At 42.4% G+C, this 7,626-nt stretch overlaps 1 pseudogene; it reads right to left on the bottom strand.

Moving 5' to 3' along the window:
• Positions 1–5,985: 5,985 nt before the first annotated feature.
• On the bottom strand, positions 5,986–7,143 carry LOC101566424 (annotated as a pseudogene).
• Between the last annotated feature and the right edge of the window lie 483 nt (positions 7,144–7,626).

Genomic DNA, 7,626 nt, shown 5'->3' with positions numbered 1-7,626 from the left:
GGTGCAGGGCCAGCACAGCAGGCACTATGGGGATCGAACCTGGATCCTTGTGCTTGCCAGGCAAGTGCTTGGACCATCAAGCTATCACCCGGCCCATGTTATTTAATCTTTACAAACACAAAGTGCCCATATATAAAATGGAGATCACAAATGGTACAGCACTAAACAACAACAGACCTGATTTTTTTTTTTTTTTCTTTTTTTTTCTGAACCGGGGATTGAACTCAGGCCCTTGTGTTTGCCAGGGAAGCACTTATTCCACTGAGCCATCTCTCCAGCCAACAGACCTGATTTTACCTCATTTCAATTGTCCTAATTTTAATCATCTTACTCCCTATCTACCATCCAGACCTCACTTTCATATTCATTTAGAAAATGGAAAGAGAAGAAGGCTCCTTAGAGCTCCAGTAACCCACACTCCTGTTTCTGAAGCTGTCTCTACTAGGGTGTTAGGCAGGCATCCCAAACCCAACTTCCAACACCTCTCACAGCCAAGGCCCTCCATTCAATCCCACGTTCAAAATATATCTCTGTGTTAATTCGATCATCCACATGAGGAGCTCTAAGATTCATAGGACCTGCCTCCTCAACTAGACACAAGAGTTTCAAAGAATTTTGTTTTCTTTTTTATAATGCTAGGACTCAATTCCAGAGCCTTCTCCCTGTCAAGCAAGCATTCTACCATCCCCAGACCTTTCAGAGTCTTAAATATAGGACTCAGACATTATCAAAAAAAAAAAGATATCAAGAAGCTTCAGAGCACTGTTTGCTCCACAGGACCTTACCTCCCATTCCAGAGAGAAGTGGGGCCTGTCTCAGAAAGACTTGTGGAGTTGTTTTGACTAAGAGGCTACATCCAAACGAGTGACACGCCTGCCTCAAATCAGGGTTTTAAGAGCTACGTGACAGCTTGGTCACCCGTTTCCACTCTTGTTGAACATAACTGTTTTCTGTAGTCACCTGTCCTTAACCCCCAAATCAAAAGTGTATGAAATAGACTTTTAAGTTTTTAGTCCCAATATCTGAATCTTCCTACTCAAGAAGACTTCATTCATTTCTGGACCTGTTTCAGATGATGCGAACCTGAACTCTTGAGGGTTTTTTTGATGCTAGAATGTAAGTGAATCCAACCTGTGAGCCACTGGTTGAACATGCATGTTAGAAACTTTCTTTTTTGAAAAAAAGGAAGTTTTTAGTTCACACACACTAACTGCATTATATGTTTTGTATGGAGTCTAAGACAATTCCTCTCCACTCAGTGTAGTCCAGGAAAGCCATGACTATCCTGGCCACAGGTTGTGCATGTCTGCTAGTGAAATGGGCTTTTTCAGGGTCATTTTGGAAGAATTTTGTGCACTTTATACACATGATGAACATAAATAAATCATGGTCAAAGGATTGAGTGTGAATGCTCAAGGATGGCTATAAATTCATTGGCACTACTCTCCTAGCGAAGTGCAGAACCATTTCTCCACCCTTTGAACCTAAGAATAATGAGGCAGAAGTAAGACTACATAACATCTAAGATCTGCACTCACATACCACTTCACACATGTGGAATGCTCCTTTTTTGAATCAAACCATCATGTACTCAGGAAGCCCAAACAACTCTATCAACACGTTCTAGCTGACAGTATAAACAGCCAATCATGCTGGTACCAATTTCCAAACTTGGCAACATTTTGGGTCTTCCAGACACTACAGTGCGCCAGTTGATAGTATGTAAAGGTATCGCCACCATTAACCTACAAACTTGTGTAAAGTAGCTAGGCAAGGTGATACCCACCTACGATCACAGCGTTTGGGAGACTGAGACAAGAGGATCACCATGACTTCAAAGTCAGCCTGGAGCTGTACAGTCAGCTCAAGGCCTGAAATGGATTATAGCCCCTGTCTCATCAAAACAAAACAAAGAAACAAAAAAACATAATTGTGTAAAATAACAAGATGCAAGGCAAAGACTAATTATGCCTTTGTGTTTTAACACTCAATGGTTACCATACTACATAAAATTAACATTGTGCTTTCCTTAGACAAGTCTCCTAATCAAAGATTTCACTGGATGTTTTATTATGAGAAGTTTATCAGAAAATGGAAGGTTTAAGAATCCTAATTTTATTATTTTATTTAAAAGGAGTAAGTAATTATAATTTGTGTGTGTGTGTGCAGGGTCTCACTATGCAGCTCAGACTCATAGTGATCCTCCTGTTTTCTGCCTCCCTAGTGCTGGAATTACAGAAGTGCACCACCACACCTGGACTCCATTGCTGGCTCAGCACACCCAGGGGTGGGGCCAGTGCTGCATGCAGTGCCAGGGATCAAACCCTGGCCCCTGTACTTACCTAAGCAAGCACTTAGTCCGCTGCGCTAAACTGCTGGCCCAGTAATTATAAATTTAAAAAGCTTTTTTTTTTTTTCCTGTATTTTAGGGAAGAGTCTACAGAGTGTTCAGGATATCACTACTAGATCGGACTCATAGTGATCTGCGCATTTTCCTGTTTACAGCCTCCCAAGAGCTGGGATTACAGGTGTGCCCCACCACACCCAGTCTCAGTTGCCATCTCAGTGTGCCTGGGGGGTGGAGCCAGCATGGCAGGCCCAGGGATCAAACCCCTGGCCCCTGCACCTGCTTGCAGGCTCTGTAATCTGCTGAGCTAATTGGCCAGCCCTTAGAAAGGTTTTTTTTTTTTCCCCCCTAAGAAAATACTCTTCTCATTATCTCCATTCCATCTATCTTTTCCCCTAGTCCATGTCAATTTATCTCTCACCTTTATTTTCTTACTTTCTATAACCAAGAATGAACTTTCCAGAACCTTTAGGCAAAGTTATATGTCACTGATAATCCTTATTACAGAAAATAGATGAAGGCCCTTAGACTATCAAACCACTGAAAATTAACAATCTATTCTTTACCTTTGTTTTGTGCCAAAGCTGTTACCTAACCCTTCAGCATGCAATAACCAGTACTTAAAATTCCTAATTTGTTTAAATTAAATTAAACTGAAACTACAAAAGTGGATTAAAAGCTTACCCACAATCTACTTTTTCAATGAAAGTTTTATTACTTTCCAATCTGTAAATATGAACATTCCTTTCCTGCTTATGGTCATACAGTTTTCTGTATATCCTTGTACCAAGAGATAGCACTAATTTAGTTATAGTCTACTGATTAAGTCATAATCTAATGAGAAAGCTTTCAGGGCATATCTTAGAACTGGGGCACTTAGAGTAAATGAGTTTAGGTGAAAGTTGAGATGGCACTCTCAGTAATGATAGCTCTTATTTATAAGAATGTTATTCCAATAAAACAAAAGTTTCCAAGCATAGCTTTGTAGTAAAATCATAGGAATTTACCAAAAAAAAAAAGACAAAACAGAAAAGTCTATGAACCACGACAGCCGTCAAATCAGAATAAGGACAAGTGAGGACTTTATTCTGATATTTAAAAGGTTACCAGATCACTAAAGCATAATCAAATTAACAGCTGACAAATAGTCTCATAAAATTCTATTAACAGGTAATGGTATCTGGCATATCAAATACCGATCGGTGTAACTCATTACAACTTTGAAAGCCAAGGATATTGGGGAACACAGAACAGCAAAGCAATTAAAAGAAGTCTGGGTAAGGTGGATGGCAGGTATTCGATAGAGAGAAACTCTCCTCCTCTCCAATACAGCTAAGCCAAAAATTAACTTCAAAACTACCTAGATTCCTCTGAGTATCTAGAACCGAAAAATTTTAGTATTTTTTAAAATTGAATTTTGGGAGGTATAGTTCACATAAATTGTACTCATTGAAGATTCCAATTTTCATAATATGAATTACTTGAAAATTAGACTTGGCAAGCTAGAACTAGCCTCAAACTTCTTCCATGTATTGCCAATTGCCTAATCTTTACCTTCCTCTGCTTCTTTGTTCTCTACATCCATATTGTAGAAGCAAGACCATACCCCTTGACAATACTCCGTCATCAGAAATCACAAACAGCTAAGAGCTAAAAGTAAAACTGGTCCCCTAACTCTACCTCCATGACCCCTTGAGTAACAGTGGTCCCTATTTTTTCCTCTTCCAGGCAAAAGATCACCTACTACTTCCTGCCACCAACACTCTCAGCCTCACTGTGTCACCTGCTTTAGAATCAAGATTCATTGGGCTCATTTTCTCAGTTTACATACCACCTCCAAAAATTAAGACTTCCAAGTCACCACTCAGCTCACTCTCTAATCTCTATATGGCTATGTGCCCTCAGCATCTTAAAATATCCTTGATGATACACTCTGGAAGTACCCTGAGCCATTAGGAAAACCCATCCTTTACTCATTTTCAACCTCTTTTTGGACTGTTCCCTTCACTGTCTTACCCTGATACCAGCTTTTCCCTACAAGCACTGTTTTCCCTATGTCTCTGTTGAGTGGGTGCTGTACATCCTTTCCAATGAAAGTCTGGTGAAAGTTTTGTATATCATTGCCATGTTGTACCATTTTCCCTCACCCCATTTTGTATCTTGTGTCATAAAATTGTATCACCTGTCACTTTTCCTTAGTCACTGACTTTCAATTACTTCATCTCATTGTGTGAAGTTGTAGTTCCTGGCTTGTGATCACCCATTCCAACACCACAACTTGTTCTTCTGATTTTGATATTCACTTAGGCAACTTTTCTAATTGTGGCTTCTCAGAACGTTAACCTCATTTTATCCCATGACTTTTTCTATCTCATCCATGCATAAAACCATGGCCATCCCTCCCCTTTCTTCCCACCATATTCTCAACTTCAAACCACTTTGTCCTTGAACACTCCTTTTCAATCCTTTCACTCAATAAAATCCACCACCCATTCAGCTTGCTACCATTTCAGGCCCTCACTTCCTTCATGTCTCATTCCCTTTGTTGCTTCACTTGAATGCAGTCTTAAAATTCACTACTTTAGGCTGGCCCGAAAGCTCAGCAGACCAAAGTGCCTGCTTAGGCAGAGCACAGTGGCCGAGGTTTGTTCCCCCAGCTTGCTGTGCTGGCCCTGCCCCAGATGCGCACTGAGACAGTGATTGAGACTGGGTGTGGTGGTATGCCCTGTAATCCCAGCACTTGGGAGGCTGAAAACAAAATTACTACGAGTCTAATCTGTATAGTGAGACCTTGTAGACCTTGTAGACCCTGTCCTAAATACATAAAAATAAACAAACGAACTTGAGTAATAAAAAAAAAAAAAAAAAAAAAATTCACTACCTTGCAAACTTCCTTTGCCATCACCTACCATGCAAGCCTTCCCTGACTAAATCAGTGCTGTTACTGCTCCTTGCCTGTGCAGGGCAACTGAAAGAAGCCGAGAAACAGTGCACCACTGTGCCAACTGTGCTCACCTTACCCTAATGAACCCTTCACTTCAAGTGGGCCATATATGCTGCCTTCAGTCATTTCCTATATCACTCTCCCACTGCCTCAATATATTCCATGTCTTCTTTCTTTTCAAACCTTCAACATCTACCTCCTGTCTATTTAAGAAGATAATTCTGCTTCCTCTATCACTGAGAATAAAGGAACTTAAATAAGTTCCACAAAATCCCACTAGTGTATCTCTGCACCAACAGCATCTGCACTCATACTTTCAGCTTTTTTGGGGGGGAGGGTACTAGGAAGAAGCCATCTGTGTCATTACTCAAAGCCAATTCTCCCCCACCTATCCCTGCTCAAGCACATGCCCATTCCTTTTTTTCTACTCAAAGACATGATGCCAGGTATATTTCTCTTTCTCTCTTTCATTCTCTCTCTCTCTCTCTCTCTCTCTCTCTCTCTCTCTCTCTCTGTCTCTCTCTCTTATAATAAAGGAAATTATTTACTGGTGAAGGAGGGAATTTTGGCTCCATCTTTGCAGAACCTGGTTGCACTGCTGTCCCGGAAAGTCTTAGGACAAGGTGAACGAACGGAGAGGCCAGGACTGCATTCATGTGAGAAGGGGCCTCTCACAGGCCCTGTGTTCACAGAGTTAGCCAGTCTTGAGGCCTTCAGGGAGCTCCACCACTGGTGGGGCACAGTCCTCAGGCTCTGAGGCAAAGTCCCATCAAAACTTCTTGGTCAGGTGGTCTTGGAACTTTTCAGCTTTCTTCCTCAGGGTGGGATCCACAGCAATGCTGCAGGCTGAAGAGAAGAAAACTTGTAAGGTGCTGGTGAGGAAGTTGTCTTGGGAAACAATGTCCAGAAAGAAGTCAGCTGGGATCTCACCAAGTTGGTGGCACAGGATGGAGATGAGGTTAATGGAGATGAGCCATGGTGGTGCTTCACCATGGCTGCTTCTGACCATCACAGAAGGTTCAGGAGCCACTTCCAGTGCTCAAATGCCTCATACGTGTTGCCCAGGAAGAAACACATGAAGGCAAACTGGAGTTCACAAAGCACATCCTGGGGGTTGGTGGGGAACTGCTTGCTGAGCAGTTGCCAGTGCATAGCTCAAGTCCATGCTGTGGCTTGTTACCTCTGCTGGTATGGCACCCACTGGGAACATCTGTGTGGGTACCTCTAAGAAGCAGATCTCTGTTCCAGCTCTGGGCTTCATCTCGGGCAGCTGGGCTAGACCATCTTGATAACTTTTGCACTCAGTGCCACACTGGGGTAGATTTTGCCTCACCCAGTCCTTGGTGTGCTTCATGGAGAGTACAGGCAGCACATCTGAGAAGGCACAGACTTGCCGGCTTTCACAACGCAGCCTCTCTAGTGTGGCCTCACTGACAAAGTTGGTGAGCAAGATCCATTTCTTGAGTGTGGCATATGGGAAAGGTCCCAGAAACTGGTCCAGCTCCTGGAGATTGGCCCTCATAGCTTCCACTTCAGCCTTTGGGGCTGGAGACAAGTCCACCTCTTCCTGGAGAGCATTCCATCGCAGGACTATCAGCTCCCACTGCTGCAAGCTAAGGAAGAAGTCCATAAAAGGACCCAGATACTTGGGATTGGCTTTGTCCACAGAACTATAGTGAAGAAAGTGAACACCCAGTGGAATCATCTTCACACCCTGGAACTTGGGTCTTACCTCCCAAGAATTATAGTCAATGCCACACTCTGTCCCCTTGGGCATATTTAGAATGAGCACAGTGACCCCTTCAAAGAAGAGTTGCTTGGCTAGATCAGGATCCATATGCATGGCAGCCATGGGGTCCATGATGAGAAACCAAAAGGAGAACACTTCTTGTTTTCTGACAAAGCTTCTTAAGCCTGACCTCCTCACCACGGAAATGGGTCACAAGTTCTGCCTATTTCCCTCTCTTGTACCATCAAATCCTCCCTTTCTACTAGACCTTTCCTATCACTATATAAACCACCATTTCTTCCACTTTTTTTAAAAAAAGGAAATAACTGTCAGCATCATTTCCCTGTCCCACCACTAATATGTTTCCTTCTGCCTGCCTATCAAAACCACAGGAAAGAACACCAAGAGTCAGCACCTTTCTTTTCTCTCCTCCCTCATCTCTTAACCAGTTTCACTGGGTTTGCACTGTACCACTTCACCAAACCTGCTCTTATTAAGGTCACTAACTACTTACAGTTTCACTTTTTATAAAATATTGTTTCTCCTCTACTTCTCTTCCTACTTCTTCTTGCTGCCTTTGCTGATTTGTTCCATTTTCCCAGCCTC

This window comes from Octodon degus, unplaced genomic scaffold (assembly GCF_000260255.1).
Source record: "Octodon degus isolate 3935 unplaced genomic scaffold, OctDeg1.0 scaffold00323, whole genome shotgun sequence".
In the NCBI taxonomy this organism is placed as follows: domain Eukaryota; kingdom Metazoa; phylum Chordata; class Mammalia; order Rodentia; family Octodontidae; genus Octodon; species Octodon degus.
The sequence above is the reverse complement of the archived record's forward strand: the minus strand, read 5'-3'. Positions and strand labels throughout refer to the sequence as shown.